The following is a 26,240-nucleotide window of genomic DNA, read 5'->3' on the forward strand; positions in this document are numbered from 1 at the left end:
GGGACATAAAAGCTGGAAAGCATAGCAGGTGGCTGGATGCCTCCTTCAACCTTGCAGGAAGCTAGGCATTTGGAATAAATATCTATTAAGCATCTAGCATATGGCCTACTATTAAGTAGGCAGTCACTAAATATTTGGTGAGTAATTCACACCTATTTAACATATTTTCTACAAACTTGGAGATCTCCAAAACTTATGTGGGGTAAAATGTTTTTCTTTGACTAGTTTCTTGGTCCAGTGGGATTTATGAAAAATTCCGTCTCTATGTCTGACGATGAAGAATGGAAGAGAATACGAACATTGCTGTCTCCAACCTTCACCAGTGGAAAGATCAAAGAGGTAAGAAAGACGAGGATTTCCTTTTTTTTTTTTTTAAAGATTTTTTCTTTATTTATCTGACAGAGATCACAAGTAGGCAGAGAGGCAGGCAGAGAGAGAGGAGGAAGCAGGCTCCCTGCAGAGCAGAGAGCCCGATGTGGGGCTCGATCCCAGGACCCTGGGATCATGACCTGAGCCAAAGGCAGAGGCTTAACCCACTGAGCCACCCAGGTGCCCCAAGATGAGGATTTCAATTAAAAAGTTAAGGAATACATCTGGGGACAGGTAGGAAATAAGAACATATTCCATTTCTAGGGAGTAGTCTGCTATATTTGGGCTTCCTAAAAATGGTCTTTTCTTTTTCTGTCCTAGAAAACACATGATAAGATTTATCATTAAACGTCTCTTGCTCTGGCTGACTTATTTTGCTTAGCATAATACACTCTAGTTCCATCTACATTATTGCAAATGGCAAGATTTCATTCTTTTTGAAGGCTGAATAATATTCCATTATGTATATATGCCATATCTTTTTTTTTTTTTAAGGATCTCACTTATATGTGGAATTTAAGAAAGAAAAAGGATAAATGTATGGGAATGGGAAAAAAGAAAAAAGGACAGAGGGAAGCAAGCCATGATGACTCTTAAGGAGAGAACAAACTGAGGGTTGATGGAGGGAACTGGGTGGGCTAGGGGCTAGATGGGTGATAGTTACTAAAGAGGGTACTTGTTGTGATGAGTACTGGGTGTTGTATGAAAGCGATGAGTCATTGAATTCTACTCCAGAAATCAATATTGCACTATATGTTGAGTAACACAATTTAAATTAATTAAACAATTAATTAAAAATAATTAATTAGGGGCACCTGGGTTGCTCAGTGGGTTGAGGCCTCTGCCTTTGGCTCAGGTCGTGATCCCAGAGTCCTGGGATTGAGCTCCGCATCAGGCTTTCTGCTCGGCGGGAGCCTGCTTCTCTCTCTCTCTGCCTACTTGTGATCTCTCTGTCAAATAAATAAATAAAATCTTGAAAAAATAATAATTATTATTATATTATATTTTTATATATTTTATATATTTATATATACTTTTTATATATATAATTAATTTAAAATAAAAATAAAACAATTTTTTTTTTATTTTTTAAAAATTTTTTCAATTTATTTATTTTCAGAAAAATAGTATTCATTATTTTTTCACCACACCCAGTGCTCCATGCAATTCATGCCCTCTATAATACCCACCACCTGGTACCCCAACCTCCCACCCCCCCCCGCCACGGTCGCCAGACTATGGAAAGAACCAAGATGCCCTTCAACGGACAAATGGATAAGGAAGATATGGTCCATATACACTATGGAGTATTATGCCTCCATCAGATGGATACCCAACTTTTGTAGCAACATGGACGGGACTGGAAGAGATTAATAAGTCAAGCAGAGAGAGTCAATTATCATATGGTTTGACTTATTTGTGGAGCATAACAAATATCATGGAGGACAAGGGGTGTTAGAGAGGAGAAGGGAGTTGGAGTAAATTGGAAGGGGAGGTGAATCACAAGAGACTAAAACAATTAATTTTTAAAAATTAATTGAGTAGGCATAATACTCTATCCCCAGGGGTACAGGTCTGTGAATCACCAGGTTTACACACTTCACAGCACTCACCAAAGCACATACCCTCCCCAATGTCCATAATCCCACCCCCTTCTCCCAAACCCCCTCCCCCAAGCAACCCTCAGTTTGTTTTGTGAGATTAAAATTCACTTATGGATGAATACCCAACTTTTGTAGCAACATGGACGGGACTGGAAGAGATTATGCTGAGTGAAATAAGTCAAGCAGAGAGAGTCAACTATCATATGGTTTCACTTATTTGTGGAGCATAACAAATAGCATGGAGGACATGGGGACTTAGAGTGGAGAAGGGAGTTGGGGGAAATTGGAAGGGGAGGTGAACCATGAGAGACTATGGACTCTGAAAAACAATCTGAGGGTTTTGAAGGGACGGGGGGTGGGAGGTTGGGGTACCAGGTGGTGGGTATTATAGAGGGCACGGATTGCATGGAGCACGGGGTGTGGTGCAAAAATAATGAATACTGTTATGCTGGAAATAAAAATTAAAAAAAAATTAATTGAGTAAACACAATGTAATTTTTTTTTTAAGTCCCCTACTGCTCCATGTTTGTGAAAGCCAGATCATTCTGGGACTTGATTTTCCAATTTAACTTCAGGTGGTAGTATATTTTGTGTGTAGATGTTCCCCATCATTGGCCAGTATGGAGATATGTTGGTGAGGAACCTGAGGAAGGAGGCAGAGAAAGGCAAACCTGTCAACTTGAAAGAGTAAGTAGGAGTCCAGTTGCTGGGATTCCAACTCTGTCACGACACTTTCCAGCTGCTGCCATAAAGCCCAGTTCTCTCTGTTGAGTTACTCCAGCAAACAAGCGGAAGTAGGCGTGTGGTGTTAAACTCCCATGGGCGAGCCACAAAGAGGTAGCTCACCTAGAAAGGCAGGGCAGCCAGAAGAGAAAGGATTGGCTCTTGCTTTCGGGAGCAGGGATTAAATTATCTACTTAATTGTCACTTTGGTTATTCTGGAAGACCAAAATACATTCTTGAAATGAAGAAACAGAATTGTACCAAAGTTTTGAGAGTAGAATGTGTGCAGTGGCAGGAGGAGACGGTACATATTGGCAGGCAGTGGGGGGGGGGGGGGCCGGAAAGTTACAAGATGGAATGGGAACGACTTTTAAAAGTATCGTTTTGTGTGTGTGGATATTTGCAAAATGCTAAATATTAACTTTTATTACCACTTTTCCTTCCTTCAACCTCAAAAGAGCTAAAGTCTTACACACAGGGCATGGGTAGGCTGACCATGTCATTTAATATCTAAATTTGGGTATTTTTTAATCATGCAGAAATAACTGAGGTACACTGCGTTATCCTGTGAAAACGAGGAGCATATGATCATGTAGTTATGGGCTTCTGTGAACCAGTTTTGGAGTGATCTACTATTTTTCTGGGAACATTCAGAGTTCTTTTTTTTTTTTTAAAGATTTTATTTATTTATTTGACAGACAGAGATCACAAGTAGGCAGAGAGGCAGACAGAGAGAGAGGAGGAAGCAGGCTCCCTGCTGAGCAGAGAGCCCGATGTGGGACTCAATCCCAGGACCCTGAGATCATGACCTGAGCCGAAGGCAGCGGCTTAACCCACTGAGCCACCCAGGCGCCCCAACATTCAGAGTTCTTAACCTTTTCCAGAAATGAGTGAGTCCTCAGGGCAATCTCAGATCGATGGAGATGAGACAGAGTGGGTCTTTCAGGAGCCTTAGCAGGGGTGTAGAGAAGAAGGGATGGTGTTCCTGGCAGCGCAGAACAGGGTCTTGGTGTTCTATAATGTGCTGAAGAGGAATCAGCTCTGAACACAGATACTGTGTGAGAGAAGATCCAGATCAGTTTCACAGCTCGTGGCTCCGTGAGGAAGAGTTAATTATCCCACCATTTGTCCTGCTCAGACACAGTGCTTATCCACATTCTGCTGCCCATACTCAAAACACACTGCTGTGATTTGTCCGATTTTGGGTCTCTATCCCTCCATGACTGAGCTCCTTGAGCTCGCAGGGTGTCTAACATGTTGCAGTGTCCCCATCACCCCTAGCACAGGGCCAGCTGCATCACTGGCACCTCACGAGCCCCTCATGAGTGAGTGTGATGGCATCTAGACTCTTCAGATGATGCAGCAGCTGCTTCTGAATGTGTGGCTTTTGTCTTGTCTGGACGTCGGAATCTACGTGCACTTTCTGCTGCATGTGTTGGATTAAGATAGTAAAGAGGTGGTGATTTTAATTATACATGTTTTTTCTTTCTCCACAGCATCTTTGGGGCCTACAGCATGGACGTGATTACCAGCACATCATTTGGAGTTAACATTGATTCCCTCAACAACCCACAGGATCCCTTCGTGGAAAATGCCAAGAAGCTCTTCAGATTTGAGTTCTTTGACCCACTTTTGTTCTTAATATGTATGTACACGACTGTTTTTTCTTTTCTCTTTCTCTTCCCTTCCTTCCTCCTACCCTTCCTTCACTTTTTTCTTTCTTTCTACAATAGCTTTATTGAGCTATTATTCACTTACTATATATGTTACCCATTTAGCATATAAAATTCAGTGGTTTTTATGGCCTCAGTATCTATCAGCGAATGAATGTAGAAAATGTGTACACACACACACACACAAACACACACACACACACGTATATACATACATACACAATGAAATCTATTTAGCCATAACAGGAAGGGGATCCTGTATTTGTGACAACATGGGTGGGATTTAACTAAGTTAGAGGAAGACAGAGACACCTGGGTGGCTCAGTTGGTTAAGTTGCTGGCTTCGGCTCGGGTTGTCATCCCAGGGTCCTGGGATTGAGTCCCGCATCAGCTCCTTGCTCAGCAGGGAGCCTGCTTCCTCCTTCCCCTCTGCCTGCTTCTCTGCCTACTTGTGATCTCTCTCTCTCTCTGTCTAATAAATAAATAAAATCTAAAATAATAATAATAAGTTAGAGGAAGACAAGTTCTCTTATGAGCTTACTTCTGTACAGAATCAAACACCCCCCCCCCAACCCCGAAACCAACTTCATACAAAAACAAGGTGAGATTTGTGGTTACTAGAAGCAGGAGTTACAGGGGTGGGAATTGAATGAAGGTGATGAAAAGGTACAAAGTTTCAATTATAAGATAAAAAAGTACTGGCTTATAATGTCCAACAGGATAAGTATAGTTAACACAGCTGTATGAAGTGTTTCAAAGTTGCTATGAGAGTAGATCCCAGAAGTTCTCATCACAAGGATTAAAAAATTTTATTTTGTAAATACATGAGATGATGGACATGTTATTGTGGTAATCATCTCTTGATATATGTGTGTCAAAGCCTTAGTCAGTATACCTTAACTTGTATAATACTGTGAATCTGTAAACTCAAACTGAAAAAAAAAAGGTTTTGGTGCATTCAAATATATGGGCAACCATTACTATAGTCAATTGTTAGACCATTGTTGTCAACTCAGAAATCTGTACTTTTTTACTATCACTACCTACATTCCTTAGTCCTAAGCAGCCAGTAATCTACTTTCTGTCTTAATAGATTCTGGACTCTTCATAGAGATGGAACCATAGAACATCTGATCTTTGTGGCTGCCTGCCTTCATTAGTGTAATGTGTTCAAGGTTTATCCATGTAGCACCATGCATCAGTACCTTATTTATTTTTATGGCCAAAAAATATTCCATTTTGAGGACATACTGCATTTTATTTATCCTTTCATTATTTGATGGACATTTAGGTTGTTTCCAGCTCTTGACTATTATGAATAGTGGTGCTATCCACATTCACGCCCAGGTTTTTGCTTGATTACCTGTTTTCAAGTCTCTTCAGAATGTACTCAGGGGTGGATTTGCTAAGGTATGTAGTTAATTCTGTGTTTAAGTCAATAAGGAACTGCCAAAGTATTTTCCATAGTAGCTACACCATTGTACATTCCCAGTAGTAAAGTGTGAAGGTTCTGATTTCTCCATCCTTTCCAACACTTGGCCAACACTTTTCTGTCTTTTTTAATGATGTCTCTTTAATGATCCACCTTAATGGGTGTGCTCTTGTTTTGCATTTTCTTTTTTTTTTAAGATTTTATTTATTTATTTGACAGAGATCACAAGTAGGCAGAGAGGCAGGCAGAGTAGGGGGTGGAAGCAGGCTCCCCGCTGAGCAGAGAGCCCGATTTGGGGCTTGATCCCAGGACACTGGGATCATGACCCAAGCCAAAGGCAGAGGCCTCAACCCACGGAGCCACCCAGGTGCCCCTGTTTTGCATTTTCTAATGGCTAGTGTGGTTGAACCACTTTTTATATGCTTGTTGGCCAATTTTTTAAAATTTCTTCTCAGTGTTCCAGAATTCATTGTTTATGCACCACACCCAGTGCTCCATGCAATACGTGCCCTCCATAACACCCACCACCTTGGTGTCATATCTAAGAATTCATTGCAAAATCTGAGGTCATGACCACGCCTGAGTTTTCTTCTAAGAATTTTGTAGTTTTAGCTCTCATATTTGGGTCTTCGATTCCTTTTGGGTATTTTTGTTTAAGGTAAGAATTCAGCTTCATTCTTTTGCTTGTGACTATCTTTCTGTCTCAGCACCATTTTTTGTAAAGACTGTCTTTCTCCATTGAATGGTCTCAGAAACTTTCTCAAAATTCCACTGACCATAAACACATAGTTGTATTTTTGGAGTCTAAATTCAATTCCACTGATCTGTATTCCTGTCTCTATGCCCGTACTACATTGCCTTGATCATCATAGCTTTGTGGTAAGTTTTGAAATGGGAACCTGGAGTTCTACAACATTATTCTTCTCATTTTTCAAGGTTGTTTTTGGCTATTCTGGGTCACTTACAACTCCATATGAATTTTAACTTTAGAATGCCGATTTCTACAAACTACCCAGCTAGGATTCTGACAACAGAATGCATTAATCTGTAGATTAATTCAGGAAATCTTGCCATCTTGACAATGTTAAGGTTTCTGATCCATGAACATGCGATGTTTCTCCATTTATGTATCTTCTGTAATTTTTCTCAACAATTTTTGTAGTTTCCAGAACATAAGTTTTGCACTTCTTTTGTGGAAGTTATCCTTAAGTATTTTATTGTTCTCAATGTTACTCTAAATAGAGTTTTATTCTTAATTTCACTTTTGGATTATTCAGCATATAAACATAGAATTGATGTTGTATGTGGATCTTGTATCCTGAAACCCTGCTAAACTTTATCAGTTTATTAAGATTTTTAGTTCATTCCTCCAGATTTTCTATATAAAACATCATGTTATCTGATAATACAGATGGTTTTACTTCTTTATTTCTTTTTTTTAAAGATTTTATTTATTTATTTATTTGATGTTACTTATTTATTTGACGGACAGAGATCACAAGTAGGCAGAGAGGCAGGCAGAGAAAGAGGGAAGCAGGCCCCCCGCTGAGCAGAGAGCCTGATGTGGGGCTTGATCCCAGGACCCTGAGATCCTGACCTGAGCTGAAGGCAGAGGCTTAACCCACTGAGCTACCCAGGCACCCCTACTTCTTTATTTCTTATACGAATGTCTTTTATTCTTTTTCTTGCCTACTTCCCCAGCTAGAACCTTTAGTACAGTGTTGAATAGAAGTGGCAATAGAGACATCCTTGTTTTGTTTTTACTCTTAGGGGAAAATGCCCAGTCTTTCGCTGTTAAGTATGGTGTTAGCTATGAGCTTTTCATGGATGCCCTTTAATAGACTGAGAATATTCCCTTCTATTCCTAGTTTGATGAGTGTAATTATTGCAAAAGGGTATCGTGTTTTTGTCAAATACTTTTCCACACCTATGGAGATGACTATGTTATTTTTGTGTTTTATTCTATTGATATGGTGCATTACACAAACTCACATTGCTGGGATAAACCCCTCTGGTATATTCTTCCTTTGTTTGCTATGTTGCTGGGTTCAGTTTGCTAGCATTTTGTTGAGGGTTTGTGCATCTCTGTCATAAGATACATTGGTCCATAGTTCTCTTTTGCCATGATACCTTTGTCTGTTTTTAGTATCAGGATAATACCTCCCTCATAGAGTATGTCTGGAAATACTACATCCTCCTCTCTTTGGGGTAGGATTTATTCACAATTGGTGTTGATTCTACTTTCAACATTTGGTAGTAGAGTTTCTTCACTACTAACTCAATGTTTTTCTTGTCTTTAAGATTGTCTACTTTTTTAATGTCCATTTCCTGTTTGTATCTCCCTGGGAATTTTTCTGTTTCGTCTAAGTTACCTAATCTATTAGCATGTTCTTGTTCGTAGTATTACAAGATACCACCATATTATTGTGAGATAGCACCTCACACTAGTCGGAATGACTAAAACTAACAAATCAGGAAACAACAGATGTTGGCAAGGGTGTGGAGAAAGGGGACTCCTCTTACAATGCTGATGGGAATGCACACTGGTACAGATACTCTAGAAAACAGTATGGCGGTTCCTCAAAAAGTTGAAAATAGAGCTACCCTATGACCCAAAAATTGTACTAACTGGGTATTTACCCAAAGAATACAAAAAGGGGCACCTGCACCCCAATGTTCATAGCAGCAATGTCCACAATAACCAAACTGTGGAAAGAGCCAAGATGTCCATTGATAAGTGAATGGATAAATAAGGTGTGGTGTGTATATATATATATATATATATATATATATATACACACCACACCTTATTTATCCATTCACTTATATATATATATATATACACCACACCTTATTTATCCATTCACTTATATATATATATACATATATATATATATATATGTATATATATATATACACAATGGAATATTACTCAGCCATCAGAAAGGATTAATAATTACCACTTACATCGACATAGGTGGAACTGGAGGGTATTATGCTGAGCAAAATAAGTCCATCACAGAAAGACAGTTATCATGTGGCTTCACTGATACGTGGAATATAATATGGATCATAGGGGATCCTATGGATTCTATGGATCAAAGAGGATCATGGGGAGGGAACACTGAATGGGAAATCATCAGAGAGGGAGGATAAAAACCATGAGAGACTTTTGTCTACAGGAAACAAACTGAGGGTTGCTGTAGGGGAAGTAGGTGGCGGGATGGTGTAATTGGGTAAAGGGCATTGGGGGGGCATGTGATGTGATAAGCACTGGGTATTACATGCAATTGATGAATCACTGATCTCTGCTTCTGAAACGAATAATACACTATATGTTAATTAATTGAACTTAAATAAAATAAAATTTTTTTAAATGAAAAATAAAACCTTTTTAATGTTAGCATAAATCTCCCCTTTCATTTCAGATGATAGAATTTGAATCTTTTCTCCTTTTCTCTTGATCATCTAGCTAAAGATCTTTTGAAAGAAATCTGCCTTGGTTTCCTTGATTTTTTTTTCCTATTGTTTTTTATTCTTCGTTTCATGAGTTTCTGTTCTTGTCTCTATTGTTTGCTTCCATCTGCTTGCTTAATGTGCAGTTTGGTCTTGTTATTTCAGCATGTTTAAGATGGAAAGTTGGGTCGTTGATTTGAGATCTTGGTCCATTTTGAATGTAGACATATAGCAGTTTTTCTCTCTGGTGACTGCTTTTGCTGCATCCCTTGAGTTTTTGTATATCATACACATTTTATCAGTCTCCAAGGAATTCCTAAGTGCCCTTTTGACTTCTTCTTTGAACCATTGTTATATAGCAGTGTCTTGTTTAATTTCCACATATTTGTGAATTTCCTAATGTTCTTTCTGTTCTTGATTTCTAATTTTATTCTGTTGCAGTTGAAGGGCATATTCTGCATTATTTGCATCCTGACAACAATTTCTTAAATGATACAATTAATTGAAGTAGCATATCATGGTCTTGTTTATCCCAAGAGGCTCTAGTACAAAAGATAAAAGGCTAAGAGATCCAGGAATGTTCTCCTGTTCCTTTAGTCACTCCAGAGATATTCAAGAGGCTGCTGATCTCACTACTGGAGTGGTGGCCCTTATGTATGACTTGCACTGGCTTAGTCCTTGGCTTGAAAGTTGGAGGAAAGGTCATAGAGGGAATGACTCCTAGTTTCAGTAACTCCTTGTGTCTTTTGCTTTTCTAATTGGTAGACCAAATTATAATTGCTCTGGGTAAATTTTCCATTTTCACTGTGCTTTCTGTTGTTCTTTTTCCTTACAGTATTCTTTCCATTCCTGACCCCGGTTTTTGAAATACTCAATATCTCTGTGTTTCCGAAGAGTGTTACCGATTTTTTTACAAAATCTGTAAAAAAGATCAAAGAAAGTCGTGTCAAAGATGAACAAAAGGTAAATCTGTTGATCGTTAACATGCAGTATTTTACTTTTTGATAACTGAGCTGTGTGCATCTGATGTGTGCTCTTCTATGTAATTTTTAGGGTGGGTAGAGAACTGTAGTATTCAGATCAGAAGAGTTCTGTCATTTTGGGCAGAATGAAGAAGGTGGAGGTTTAGGAGCCAAAGAGGCAACAATTAAAATTTAGTAATAAGCATGGCAATTAGTATGTCACTGAACAAGATTTGTTGAGAGAAAAACTACCACTTCCCCTCAATAAATTGTCAGAGGATAAAAATCACTATGTAAAAACCATTTTCCGGATAGTATAATTTTGCCATATCTTATATTGGCAGAGGTCCTTTCAATTTCAGGCCTTTACTTTACACATTCTCCAATGAAGCTCCTATCAGACACCTGGTGTCTGTGTTAAATTTGAGCCTGTGACAGGCTGGAGTGGGCAGGAGACTGCAAGATGGCTGAACCTGCTTTGCCTTCCTGAGCCTGGCAGCCGGAACAAGGATGTATGTAGGACAGGGATACAGGGCTGGGTGCCTCAGGATGTCACTGAAGATTCCAGAGTTCTGGAAGGGTGGGGCATCAGAAGATGCTGACACAGAGGCTGCTGGTGGACCCAGCAGAGGTCAGGGGATTGATCTATGTGGCCATTCATTAAGAATTGGAGCTGGAGAAAAAAAGAAATGAAGTCAGGGACTTTCTCCTGAGGAACCAGGCATGACAGGAAAGGGAGCAGACAACTCTTTGGCCAGAAAGCTATGTTCAAAAGCCAGACAAGCTAAAGATCAGAGAGGGCAAGGACCAAAAATCAGTTGGACGTGATGGCTGGATTCCTATCAGAGAAGCATTCAGCTCTTCAAGTTTCTTATCTGGATTTTTTTTTCACTGATGACTCAGACAACAGTATTCAGACTTCTGGCCATAAAGGGGCAATATTCTCAGGAAAGAAGTTAGATATCGCACCCCTGATTCATTTCTGACTTCATAAGTGACATTTTACCATTGAAACTTCTCTTTCTACTTCCAGCACTGAGTGGATTTTCTCCAACTGATGATTGACTCCCAGAATTCTAAAGAAACAGACACCCATAAAGGTGAGCAAGGAGGCCTTCTGAGGGCCAGCAATGGGGAGGTTCAGAAGCAATGGGTGGTTCTGAGATGCAGAGGAAGATTTTTAGCAGATGGAGTTTCTGCAAATTGAAGAAAGACACATGTTCAGATATAAATGGTAGCCAGAACCACTTTCCAGAAGCATGCAGCCACAACTCTCTTCTGTACTTGAAGGGCAGCCATTAACATGGCAGTTGGTGGTCTGGTCTACATCAGAACTTTTGGGGAGCTTGCTTCCAATGTCAGTTCTCCAGTTAAATCAGACCCTCTGAATGGGAACCTCTACCTGAAAATTTGCATCAAGTCTTCATCACATCAGGAGACACTTGGCCCCAGTGTTGGTGACCTTCACCTGGAACACTTGGTTGAACTTGTGTTCACTGCCTTAATGTATTATAAAGTTTTATTTTTCACTTTGTAATTAAGTGACGTGCAAGATGCCTTTGCGATTGTGTAAATACTGTGTTTTTCTTCAAACATTCATCGACTACTTTTATCATGGATGGTATTTAATTGAAACTATTATTCCTATAATGGCTTCAAAATGGTGACTTTCTAATTCCATCATTTCTTCTACATTTAGGGGTGATAGTCCATTATAAGGGAGCTTCAAGTTCTCTCTCAATTTATTTATGTCAGTCTGATCTCATATATTCCTAACTTAGTCTCTTAAATCATTCTTTATTTGGATCCTCAAATTCACTCAGGTTTGTCCATTGGAAGCCCTTGCAAGTGGGATCCTGTGTGCTTTCTTTTCTCTTTTTTCTTTTCTCTTTTTCTTTTCTTTTCTTTCTTTTTTGGGGTTTTGTTTTGTTTTGTTTTGAGTAGTTTTTTTAAATTTATTTATTTTCAGCATAACAGTATTCATTATTCTTTCACCACACCCAGTGATCCATGCAATCCGTGCTCTCTATAATACCCACCACCTGGTACCCCAACCTCTCACCCCCCGCCCCTTCAAAACCCTCAGATTGTTTTTCAGAGTCCATAGTCTCTCATGGTTCACCTCCCCTTCCAATTTCACCCAACTCCCTTCTCCTATCTCCCCATGTCCTCCATGCTATTTGTTATGCTCCACAAATAAGTGAAACCATGTGATAATTGACTGTCTCTGCTTGACTTATTTCACTCAGCATAATCCCTTCCAGTCCTGTCCATGTTGCTACAAAAGTTGGGTATTCATCCTTTCTGATGGAGACATAATACTCCACAGTGTATATGAACCACATTTTCCTTATCCATGCGTCCGTTGAAGGACATCTTGGTTCTTTCCATAGTTTGGCCACCATGGCTGTTGCTGCTATAAACATTGGGGTACAGATGGCCCTTCTTTTCATGACATCTGTATCTTTGGGGTAAATACCCAGTAGTGCAATGGCAGGGTCATAGGGAAGTACTATTTTTAATTTCTTGAGGAACCTCCACACTGCTCTCCAAAGAGACTGCACCAACTTGCATTCCCACCAACAGTGTAAGAGGGTTCCCCTTTCTCCACATCCCCTCCAACACATGTTGTTTCCTGTCTTGTTAATTTTGGCCATTCTAACTGTTCTAAGGTGATATCTCAATGTGTTTTTAATTTGAATCTCCCTGAGGGCTAGTGATGGTGAACATTTTTTCATGTGTCTGATAGCCATTTGTATGTCTTGATTGGAGAAGTGTCTGTTCATATCTTCTGCCCATTTTTTGATATGTTTGCCTGTTTTGTGTGTGTTGAGTTTCAGGAGTTCATTATAGATCCTGGATATCAACCTTTTGTCTGTACTGTCATTTGCAAATATCTTCTCCCATTCTGTGGGTTTTTTTGACTGTTTCCTTTGCTGTGCAGAAGCTTTTGATTTTGATGTCCCAAAAGTTTATTTTCGTTTTTGTTTCCTTTGCCTTTGGAGACATATCTTGAAAGAAGTTGCTGTGGCTGATATCGAAGAGATTACTGCCTATGTTCTCCTCTAGGATTCTGATGGATTCTTGTCTCACGTTGAGGTCTTTTATCCATTTTGAGTTTATCTTTGTGTACGGTGTAAGAGAATGGTCGAGTTTCATTCTTCTACATATAGCTGCCCAGTTTTCCCAGCACCTTTTATTGAAGAGACTGTCTTTTTTCCACTGTATATTTTTTCCTGTTTTGTCGAAGATTAATTGACCATAGAGATGAGGGTCCATATCTGGGCTCTCTACTCTGTTCCACTGGTATATGTGTCTGTTTTTATGCCAGTACCATGCTGGGTGATCACAGCTTTGTAGTAAAGCTTGAAATCAGGTAACGTGATGCCCCCCGTTTTATTTTTGTTTTTCAACATTTCCTTAGCGATTCGGGGTCTCTTCTGATTCCATACAAATTTTTGGATTATTTGCTCTAGCTCTTTGAAGAATACCGGTGGAATTTTGATCGGAATGGCATTAAAAGTATAGATTGCTCTAGGCAGTATAGACATTTTAACAATGTTTATTGAGTAGATTTTTTAATAGCAGTTTTAGATTCAAGCAATATTGAGTGAAAGGCACAGAAATTTCCAGTATTTTCCACCTGCACACAGCCACCCCCACTTTCAAAATCTCCACATGTGGTAATTTTGTCACAATCAGTATACATACAATGACACGTTATTACCATTTAAGTCCATAGTTTAAATTAGGATTTATTGTTGAGGTGATATTTCTATGAGTTTTGACCAATGTGTAATGGTGCAAATCTATCATTATAGTACATAGAGTCTCCTGTATCCTTTTCACAGATTACTTTATGAGCACTTCTTGCATCTGACATAAGACATTCCAGGTCTCCCTTTTACTTCCCCTGATGAGCCTTGAAGTCAGCCATTTCTTCAAGGAGCTCTGTTTCCTATTAGTGAGAATGGTATTTAGAAAACAAACTCTGGGATGCATGGGTGGCTCAGTCAGTTGAGCATCTGACTCTTGGTTTCAACTCAGGTCATGATCTCATGGATCATAGGATCAAGCCCCACATCTGGCTTTGTGCTCATTGGGGAATCTGATTGGAGATTCTCTCCCTCTGTCCCTACCCCCCTAGCACACGTGTGTGTGCTTTCCCTTTCTATAAAATAAATGAATGAATTGTAACTTAAAAAAAAAAAAAGAAACCAAAACCTGGGATCTAGGAGCGCTCATTGCTGTTAGGGTTGCTTTTTTTTTTCTAGATCCTCTCAGTGGACCAGGCTAATCACATCAAATATATTTACACAGGAATGATAAACCTAAATATTTTTTATATCTCCATATCCAGTGATTGTAGACATGCTGTCTCCCAAATAAAAGCCTTGATTTATAAATTTCTTTCAATGACAGAAACATTCCCATCATGGCTAACTTCAAGCTATCAAGGTTTCACAACCGTCTCACAAAATTCCTATATATTTAACAATGGATTCTGGAGAAAAGGGACAGCCTTCCTCTGTAACATCACTAAAATATACCTATACCAATGTATACATCTACCTCTATCTATCTGTGTGTTTGGTTCAAGATTGTGATGAAGGAAATATTCTATATCTGCCCTGTTCGGTACAGTGACCACTGCACACATGTGGCTCCTGAGCACTTGACATGTGGTTAGTGCCTCTGAAGAGCTGAATCTTATATTGTGTTTAATGTAATCAATTAAAATTTATATTTAAATAGCCGCATCTGGCAAATGGCCACCACATTGAGCAGTACAGATCTAAACTTTGAATGTCACTGGGTCCATGCTAAAGGAGGAAAGGTTGGATAGTTGAATGTATCCACGGTGACCTCACAGAAAGTATCACCGAAAATCTGAAATCTCTGGATCTTTCTTAAAATTATGCTGTGTTGTTTCTAGTTGTGAATTTCATGTCTGTTGCAGGTACCTTGTTCATTTCAGTGCTCTAAGGATGTAAAGGTCCTAATCCAGTTCCAATCAAATAGGTTAGAGCCTGGGCAGCTTCATTTCTATCAGGAGAAAATCAGAGAGGCCAATTTACATACAGGTTGGAGCCATTCACTAAGGAAAGTGACATTCAGGCCTGACTGAATGTGCATTTCTCTATCTACTCACTAGATTCTGTTTCTCTGTATTTCATGCTGGCCAGTACCCTTCTATTGACGCATTCTTTCTTATGCTTTTTTTTTTCTAATTAACATAGAGTGTTTTATTTGCCCCAGGGGTACAGGTCTATGAATCATCAGTCTTACAATGCCTAGCACTCACCATAACACATACCCTCCCCAATGTCCATAACCCAGCCACCCTGTCCCCCCACCCAAAACCCCCCAGCAACCCCTAGTTTCATTCCTGAGGTTAAGAGTCTCTTACGGTTTGTCTCCCTCCCTGGTCCCTTCTTATGCTCTTTTAATGGCATGAGTTACCCGGCATCAGTCTCCCCTCTTCTAGCTTCTTGTCTGTGTTACAGTTTCTGTACATATCTGAGATCATCCACTTGAAGAGTCGTGGGCCCCAGGTCTTCTATTACCAGATTCCTCCCGAAGATATAATCCATGCATATCATCACATTTTGTGAAAGCTCAGATTTTGGTTCCATTGTGCTAGGATGAGGTTTGAAATTCTGCATTTCCAGTAAGCTCCTGGATGCTGTTGATGCTACTGGTCCATGGAGCACACATCGGACAAAAGCTTTTCTGTAGCCAAATATTGTCCTAAGTTCCTGCCAAATGTTTAGATAAAAGTTCATTGAATTTTCCTGACAATTAAGCCTTAGCATTGCATACTCTCTCAAAAAAAAAAAATTAAGCTGTAGAAGAATGTAGATTTTTCCCAGGGAAGAATACTAGCCTGTGTTACTTATGGCTAAACTACTTTTAGGACTCTTCAGAGATATACAGAGAACACTATGTATGTGAGACAGAAATGCCATCTCCTGAAATTAGCCACCTGTGTTGGTGGGGAAGGTGGCATAAGCAGGAGCAGATGGCCAAAAATAGTTATAATCCTGGGGAATAAGCAGATCAAAACAACTTTTGCCTCTTTCTGGCTCTGTAGGATAGACATCAGAGTGCAAACCACTCCTAGTCTGATTCCAAATTGCTTTTACCTATTTTCCCCAAGGGATCTAGGAGTTTCATTTGGGTTTCTTGTCATCTGAACTGTGATGTTTTTCATTCACCAGCTTTAGCTAAAATGTCTTTCTTCTCCTCTTAGGTCTGTCTGATCTGGAGCTCGTGGCCCAGTCTATGACCTTTCTTTTTGCTGACTACGAGACCACTAGCACTGCTCTTTCTTTCTTGGCATATGAACTGGCCACTCACCCTGATGTCCAGCAGAAACTACAGGAGGAGATTGATTCGACTTTTCCTAAGAAGGTGAGCAGGCCATGCCTGAGGAGGGAGGTCAGGATGAGCTCTGTGATGCCTCAGATCTTGTGGGTTTATATAGCAAAGGTTTACTTTTGACTCACATTCCCATGTCCACGATGGGTATTAGTTGAGGATGGGAGTATTCGGTGATCCAGGGTAAAGAGGCTCTGCTTTCTTATACCAGCGCTATCTAGAACACAAAGACTTTATGTTAGCTGGAGAACAAAAAACTAGAGTGTTGCTCACTTGCTTTTCCAGTATTTGGCCCCAAATTGACATAGAGATCCTCGGATCACAGCTCATTTGCAAAGTGGTTTCCCCTGAGGTCAGGTGGGCTGGGAACTATGGGGGTCTACATGGATCTTGGGTGAGCAGTGTCTATGCCCCACACCCTCTGAAGGGTCAACTCTAATTAGCTCAACGTAACAAGTCAGAAACTGAGCTACAGAGACATAATATAACTTTCTTTCACATCCTATACCTAGTGGTGAAAAAGCCAAGCTACAAACCAGGTTGCCTGGATCCTGATGGAACTCATAACTCCTACTACAGTGTTGGCTCTTAAATATAACACCAAGTGACAGACACAATTGCCCACAGTTTTCAGGCCTCTGCACAAACTGAAATTCTCTGCTTATGAAGGCACCTGGCCTCTGGGGCTGGAGCGGCTTATTTGGTTTATTGTCAACCTTGACGCAGCAACTATGAGACCCTTCCAGCAACAGAGGGTGGGGCTGAGGGTAGGGCTCTTACTCCCTTTACATCTTTCCCTAGAACTGAAATTGTGTACCATGGTACCATCTTAGTCTTCTTTTCTCATATTTGTGTTAGAGAAGAACTTGTTACTCCCCAGAATATTTATAGACTTTTTACCTAATACAGTGCTTCTCTCCAAACTTTATATATATAATCAAAAGTTAGGAAGCAGGATATTTCAACTAGAAGACTTTATGTGGAATAAGGGATTTTTTTCTGTTTTTTTCTGTCCATTCTCTTTCCTTGGTACAGATGTGCAGGCCCTCTTTTGAAAGCAAACAGTGACTTCAGCATATTCCAAGTAAGAGTAAGTGTTATAGGCTTTTAATCACTTTTGTTTACATGAGGAAGAATAACTACTATATGGTGGTGAGAGGGACTTCAGGCCCTGTTTAGGGGGTTGTCCCAACGGTCTCCCCTAGTGACTTGTGTCCCTACTCTACACATGTCAGTGGGCCACCGAACAGGTCAAAGGACATGGTAGATATGAAAATGTCCATAAATGCCCTTTACCAAAATACATGATTCTTAGGTGTCCCTAACACTTCAGTAGTGTATAGAGTGAGTTGAATGTTGATTCCAAATCTCGATGTATCAAAATCTCTTTCCTTCCAGGCACCACCTACTTATGATGGCCTTGTACAGATGGAGTATCTGGACATGGTGTTGAATGAAACTCTCAGATTACATCCAATTGGTGGTAGACTTGAGAGGGTCTGTAAGAAAGATGTGGAGATCAGTGGTGTGTTCATTCCCAAAGGGACAGTGGTGATGGTGCCAGTCTTTACTCTTCACCGAGACCAGGATCTCTGGCCAGAGCCTGAGGAGTTCCGTCCTGAAAGGTACAGGGAACCCTGGAATGGGGAACCCACCCTCATACTGGAGGATATTCTGATATTCCCTTCATATAGATGACAAGCATGTGGCTGTACAATTATTCATTTGGACATCTTTGTGCTCCTAGAAGTTTTTTTCTTATTACAAAATGATCATTCTTTGTTGTCAATATTTTTTAAGCTGTAGACTTAGAAACTATAGAAATGAAGAAAATTATAGTCATCTACAGACCGAATATATTAAAATCATCAATAATGTCATGTATCTCCTTATGGACATTTTTCTGTATACTATAGATTACTAAAAAATAGGATGATATTATCATTTTTTGTTTTGAACTGCTTAATGTAACATTAGACTACAAACAACGTGCTATATTTCTGTGTGTGATTATATGTATATGACTTTTTTTTTTTTAACCACTATCATCTTTCAGGAAATAGGCCTTTCTTCCCTTTAAGTTTTTCTGTCCTCTCTCGCTCTCTGAAATCACCCTCCAGCCCCCACATTCCACGTTTATTAACCTTGGCCCCCATGCCTACTGGCCTTAGTGGGAGAGCAGATGCTGTGGACCTGAGTCCTTATCCCTGGCAGGAGGAGCAGCCTCAGGGCTGCTCATCTCTGATTCTTTTTTAACTCTTTTGTCTCTTTTTAGGGTATATCACTGATGTCTTCTCTTCTTTGCTCAAGCCCAGTGAGTGTTCTTATGATTGTTGCTTTAAATCCTCCATTAGGCCTATTACTTGTATCTGTTTTACATAAATCTCTGGCTGTGGTCTAGGGTTCTACAGGGCCTCAGTTCTGGTGGAGGCGGTGCCAGGTCTCATTTCACAAGCAGACCAGAGCACACCTAGTTAAAACTCGCCACATTCAGGCCAGGGACCAAACATTGCCCACAGCAAGCAAGGAGAGCCTCTACCGACAGCCGGCCTGAAGGATAGAGCTGCTAAAACACAACAGCAGAGCACAGGCACCACACACCAGTGACACTCTGTGAAGCTCCAGGCCCTGGGTGCTACATGACTTCTTATTCATAAGGCCATTACTTTCAGGAGCACACACAGGTCCCATGTTATGTGTGGCTACAGTCCTGTGCTAGCTCTTGGTATCTGGGCTTCATTAAAAGCAAACTCATCTACTCTCTAGCTGTCTGAGACATCTTCCTTAGAGGGGTCTTGAGCTTTCTCTTTTGGGAATTCAAAGCAGAGTCTGGCTTTGGGCAAAACATGAATTCTTTTTTTTTTTTTTAAGATTTTATTTATTCATTTTACAGACAGAGATCACAAGTAGGCAGAGAAGCAGGCAGAGAGAGAGGAGGAAGCAGGCTCCCCACTGAGCAGAAAGCCCGATGCAGGGCTTGATCCCAGGACCCTGAGATCATGACCTGAGCCGAAGGCAGAGGCTTTAATCCACTGAGCCACCCAGGCGCCCCCAAAACTTGAATTCTTAAAACAGTGGTGCTTTCCTCTCTATTGTATCGGTGAACAAAATTTCGAGTGAACTTTTTAGGGATCTAGACTTTAAGCCCCTGACTCTAAGCCCCTACGGCAGAGGCCTTATCTTGTTGTGTGGTGTCCCTAGTGCTAGCATCACGTTTACACACTGTACTTGCTGAAAGAAGTCAGAATTGACCAAGTTGTCTCTTTTTTAGACCAGGAACCCTGGTGGTTCCCACAAGTTCAGCAGTACCCACTCCTGTAGCTTCTTGAACAGAAACCAGAGAGCACTCCAGGTACTTCTCTGTAATTCATTCAATCATGAGAAGTGCTTATCTATGTGTTTCAGGGACTGGGCCAGAGAGTAAGAAATCCACATATTAAAAAAGGCTACTATGGAGCATTTTTGACACATACACAGGCATATCCTAGAGAAATACTTTTAATGCATCATATGTGCCTGTCACCTGCCCAACAACCACTAATGCATCCACATGCCATTGTAATCCTTCATCTGATTCCCATATTACATTAATGTACATCATCTGCGATCATTCTAGAATGCTCTCCATAACATAAAGACTTTAAAAAATAACCTCACCACAATGCCATTATCACTTTTCCCAAATCCACATTTTCCCTTAATATAATCAAATATTCAGGAATCAGTTTTAAATAAAATATAGGATTAACCTTCAAGGAATTTATACTCTCATGAAACAGATAGACAGTGATTATACTGATTATACATATGGGAGAGTTTGACGACACTAGAGTAGCATCATGTGCCTGTGTGAATCTTCTGACTTGTTTTTGAAAGTGAGAGGAGGTGCAAGTGGAGACGATAGGGCTGAAAAGAGAAAAATAGAACTTTAAGTCATGGGGGGTGGGGTGCCTGGATGGCTCAGTTGGTTAAGTGCCAGGTCATGGTCCTAGGGTCCTGGGATTGGGCCCCACTTCAGGCTCCTGCTCCGTGGGGAGCCTACTTCTCCCTCACCCTCTGCTTGCCACTCCCCACTGCTTGTATGCTCTCTCTCTCTTTTTGTCAAATCAATCAGTCAGTCAGTCAATCAGTCATGGGAGGCATTTTCTCTGCTTTCTTTTTCCATGAGCGTGTGACCAATATAAGTGGGAGTGGAGGCAGGAATCGACCTTTCCTTCAGTCAGGCTCATTTCCTGCTTGCCTTTCAGGGTGTGAACATCTCGCCATCCCAAATGTAATTCTAATGTTTTAAGATAAATCTTCTTTTCAACAGCATTCATCTCTCTCAACAAGACTAAGTGCTCCCATAGGGTATGGGAAATGCGTAGGATCTATAATTTACTATTGTCACCACAGAATCAGCATAGCAAGATTTGAGTCACCAACCCCCAAAAGTGTGTCCCGTGTAGTCCTGGGAAGAATCCCAAATCCCAAACGTGTAGCTCTTATGGTTTCTGTGTTTCACTAACGTGTTCCCAACTTGTATTGTGGAACCAGGTTCAGCAAGAAGAACAAGGACAGCATAAATCCTTACACATACCTGCCTTTTGGAACTGGACCCCGAAACTGCATTGGGATGAGGTTTGCGACCACCAGCATGAAACTTGCCCTTGTCAGAGTCCTGCAGAACTTCTCCTTCAAACCTTGTAAAGAAACACAGGTCAGAGAGATTGCTTTCTACATAAATAGTATTTTATTGTGTTTTTTTTTTAAACTAAGAGATAAGTAATGGATATGTGTGTTTCAGCGGGGAGGGGTCATTTATCCTTAATAATTTGTTCTGTCAGCCAAGAGAATCTATTTGGAGTCATGTGTGACCATTATTCAGCTCATGAGTGCCATGTCTGTGGTTTACAACCACTCAACCGTAAGGGTCATCTAGTCAGTTGCATAGCTTGATATGCTTACGCACAGACCTTTGAACTTGAGCAATGTTTTAAATTTCTCTCAAGTCCACTGAAAGGAAGGAAACATGTTGTCATAGTCTTGACATGCAGTGATTATCATGACATGACTTTTTGTTGTTTTGGTTTTTTTTAAGATTTTGTTTATTTATTGACAGACAGAGAGGACAGGTAGGCAGAGAGGCAGGCAGAGAGAGAGGAGGAAGCAGGCTCCCCGCTGAGCAAAGAGCCCGATAAGCGGCTCAATCCCAGGACCCTGGGATCACAACCAAAGGCAGAGGCTTCAACCCACTGAGCCACCCAGGCACCCCCATGACATGACTTTTGAAGGATGATCTTCTCCACCACAACATACAGACACTCTCATGACTGTGGTTCTCAACCCCTGTTTGTACATTGGAATCAGTGGGTTCTTTTGAAAATCCTGACCTAAGAACACCTGGGACACACAGAGGGGAGATCATCCCTCTTTTAGGAGTGCATCCTTGAGAGGCAGTGTTCACGAAGATGCCTCTCCAGGAACAAATGAGCGGGCTGGTACCTTTTACTCCCCCACCCCTCCCCACAAACACAGTCATCTGTAGGAAGCAGCACAGTGCCAGTACTGGCTGCCCAACTCGCTTACACCGAGCCCCACCCGCCTGTGCTGGTGGGACTGCACTTCTCAGTCAGGCTTGCCTCCCAGCATAGCAGACCCTTTCCCCAGAAGACTAGGATAAACTCTTGCCCACACCAAGCCTCTTGACCTCTTATTCATAAGGCCATTACTTTCAGAAGCAGGAGACATAACTGGCTATTCTAACACAAAGAAGGCAGAGACTTAAACAAAATATCAAGATGGAGGAATTTACCCCAAATGGAAGATCGAGATAAGACCACAGCGAGAGATTTATGTAAAATAGATATAAGTAACAGGCCTAAGGGAGAATTTAAAACAGTAATCATAAGGATACTCACTGGGCTTAAGAAAAGAAGATATCAGTGATACCCTAAACAGAGATAAAAGAGTTAAAATAAGAATCAGTCAGAGATTAAGAATGCAATACATGAGATTGAAAACAAGCTTGATGCGGTGAACAGCAGCTAGAGGAAGAAGAGGAATGAATTAGTGACCTAGAAGATAATGGAAATAACAGAAAATAATGAAGCTGAACAAAAGAGATAAAGAAGAATTATACAATGCAAGAATAGACTTAGGGAACTCTGATTCCATCAAACATGATAACATTTGTATTATATGAATCCCTGAAGAGGAGAGCGGAAAAGGGACAGAAAACTTATTTGAACAAATAATATCTGAAATCTGGGGAAGGAAACAGACACCCCAACTCCAGGAGGCACAGAGAACTCCCATCAAAATAAAAAAAATCAGGCCAACACCAAGACATGTAATTAAATTTGCAAAATAAGATTGCCTGACTGGCCCAGTCAGTAGGACATGCGACTCTTGATCTCAGAGCATGAGTTCAAGCCCCACATTGGGCACGGAGCCTACTTAAAATAAAAAATAATAATAATAATACAGAAAAATTTAAGAACCTTTTGAAAAAAATCTGCAAAATATAGCGATAAAGAAAAAATCTTAAAAGCACCAAAGCAGCCATCAAAAGAAATGAAATCTTGCCATTTGCAACAACATGGATGGAACTAGAGCGTATCATGCTTAGCGAAATAAGTCAAGCAGAGAAAAACAACTATCATATGATCTCCCTGATATGAGGAAGTGGTGATGCAACATGGGGGCTTAAGTGGGTAGAAGAAGAATCAATGAAACAAGATGGAATTGGGAGGGAGACAAACCATAAGTGACTCTTAATCTCACAAAACAAACTGAGGGTTGCTGGGGGGAGGGGGTTTGGGAGAAGGGGGTGGGATTATGGACATTGGGGAGGGTATGTGCTTTGGTGAGTGCTGTGAAGTGTGTAAACCTGGTGATCCACAGACCTGTACCCCTGTGGATAAAAATATATGTTTATAAAAACTAAAAAAATTAAAAAAAAAAAAAGCACCAAAACCAAAGCGGTCTTTACCTTAGAAGAGAAAACCTATAAGGCTAGCTGGGGATTTCATTTTAGAGCTAAAGATACCTGCAGATTGAAAGTGATGTGATGGAGAAGCATTTATCATGCAGATTGATGTCAATGGAGAACTGGAGTAGCAATACTTACATCAGACAAACTAGACTTTAAAACAAAGGCTGTGCAGCCATCAAAAGAAATGAAATCTTGCCATTTGCGACAACATGGATGGAACTAGAGCGTATCATGCTTAGCGAAATAAGTCAAGCAGAGAAAGACAACTATCATATGATCTCCCTGATATGAGGAAGTGGTGATGCAACATGGGGGCTTAAGTGGGTAGGAGAAGAATAAATGAAACAAGATGGGATTGGGAGGGAGACAAACCATAAGTGACTTTTAATCTCACAAAACAAACTGAGGGTTGCTGGGGGGAGGGGGTTTGGGAGAAGGGGGTGGGATTATGGACATTGGGGAGGGTATGTGCTTTGGTGAGTGCTGTGAAGTGTGTAAACCTGGTGATTCACAGACCTGTACCCCTGGGGATAGAGTATTATGCCTCCATCAGAAAGGACGAATACCCAACTTTTGTAGCAACATGGACGGGACTGGAAGAGATTATGCTGAGTGAAATAAGTCAAGCAGAGAGAGCCAATTATCATATGGTTTCACTTATTTGTGGAGCATAACAAATAGCATGGAGGACATGGGGACTTAGAGTGGAGAAGGGAGTTGGGGGAAATTGGAAGGGGAGGTGAACCATGAGAGACTATGGACTCTGAAAAACAATCTGAGGGTTTTGAAGGGACGGGGGGTGGGAGGTTGGGGTACCAGGTGGTGGGTATTATAGAGGACACGGATTGCATGGAGCACGGGGTGTGGTGCAAAAATAATGAATACTGTTATGCTGGAAATAAAAAAAAAAATCAAAAAAAAAAAAAAAGGCTGTAAAAAAGAGACAGAGAAGGGCATTATATAATCATACAGGAGACAATCCAACAAGAAGATCTAACAGTTGTAAATATTTATTAACCAACGTAGGAGTACCCAAATATATTAAACATAATAATGAACATAAAGGAACTTATTGATAATAACACCAGAACAGTGAAAAACTTTAACACACCACTGACAGCAATGCACAGATCATCTAAACAGAAAATCAGCAAGAAAACAATGACTTTTAATGACACCCTAGACCAGAGGGACTTAATAGATATATTGAGAGCATTCCATCCCAAAGCACAGAATACACTTTCTGTTCAAGTGCACATGGAACATTCTCCAGAATAGATCACATATTAGGTCACAAAACAAGCCTCAAAAAATGCAATAAGAATGAAATCATACCATGCACCTTTGCTGACTACAATGCTGTGAAAAGAGACATCAAACACAATAACAAATTTGGACAGACCACAAATACATGGAGACTAAACAATGTTACTAACAATGATGGGTCAGCCAGGAAATCAAAGAAGACCTTAAAAAAATACATGGGTACAAATGAAAATGAAGACACAATGACCCCAAACCTTTGGGATGCAGAAAAAGCAGTCCTAAGAGGGAAGTATATAGCATAGAGGTGTGCCTCAAGAACAAGAAAAATCCAAAATAAGCAACTTAACCTTATACTTAAAGGAGCTAGAAAAAGAACAGCAAGTGAAGCCTACAACCAGCAGGAGGGAGGAAATAATAAAGATTAGAACAGGAATAGATGATATAGAAACCATAAAAACAATAGAACAGATCAATGAAACCAGGAGCTTGTTCTTTGAAAAAAATGGGTGAAGTTGACATACCTCCAGCCAGGCTTACCAAAAAGAAAAGAGAAAGGACCCCAATAAATAAAATCACAAACAAGAAATGGGAAATAACAACCAATACCACAGAAATTTTTTAAAAAATTATAAGAGAATATTATGAAAACCCATATGCCAACAAATTGGACAACCTGGAAGAAATGGATAAATTCCTAGCAATATATAAACTACTGAAACTGAAATGGGAAGAAATAGAAAACTTGAACAGATCAATAATCAGCAAAGAAATTGAATCAGTAATCAAAAAACTCCTAACAAACCAGAGTCCAGGGCCAGATGGTTTTACCAGCAAATTCTACCAAATATTTAAAGAGTTCATGCCTATTCTTCTCACAGATCTCTTCTATGAGACCAGCATTGCCCTGATACCAGCACCAGATAAAAGACTCCACTAAAGAAAACTACAGGGGTGCCTGGGTGGCTCAGTGGGTTAAGCCTCTGCCTTCGGCCCAGGTCATGATCTCAGGGTCCTGGGGTCGAGTGCCACATCAGGCTCTCTGCTCAGCAGAGAAGCTCTGCTTCTCCCTCTCTCTCTGCCTGCCTCTCTGCCTACTTGTGATCTCTCTGTGTCAAATAAATAAATAAAATATTTTTAAAGAGAGAGAGAGAACTACAGGCCAATATCCCTGATGATCATGGTGTAAAAATGCCCAATGAATACTAGCAAACTGAATCCAACAGTACATTAAAAAAAAAAATCATTCACCACCATCAAGTGGGATTTATTCCTGGCTTGCAAGGGCAATTCAGTATTTGAAAATCAATCAATGTGATACACCACATTAATAAAAGAAAGGATAGGAAAGATGTCATTTCAAGTATTTGACAAAGTACAACAACCATTCATGATAAAAGT

At 40.3% G+C, this 26,240-nt stretch overlaps 1 long non-coding RNA gene and 1 pseudogene across 1 annotated transcript; one reads left to right on the forward strand and one right to left on the reverse strand.

Annotated features, from left to right (window-relative positions):
* The window catches only part of LOC116581209, a 68,574-nt pseudogene that overhangs the window by 37,316 nt on the left and 5,018 nt on the right, over positions 1-26,240 (forward strand).
* On the reverse strand, positions 2,658-21,274 carry LOC116581227. Its single transcript, XR_004281959.1, has 3 exons — positions 21,180-21,274; positions 3,572-3,750; positions 2,658-2,819 (listed from the first exon to the last, which is right to left on the reverse strand). It is a non-coding gene; the product is annotated as an uncharacterized LOC116581227 (long non-coding RNA).

The sequence above is a fragment of the Mustela erminea genome, chromosome 20 (genome assembly GCF_009829155.1).
Source record: "Mustela erminea isolate mMusErm1 chromosome 20, mMusErm1.Pri, whole genome shotgun sequence".
Classification (NCBI taxonomy): domain Eukaryota; kingdom Metazoa; phylum Chordata; class Mammalia; order Carnivora; family Mustelidae; genus Mustela; species Mustela erminea.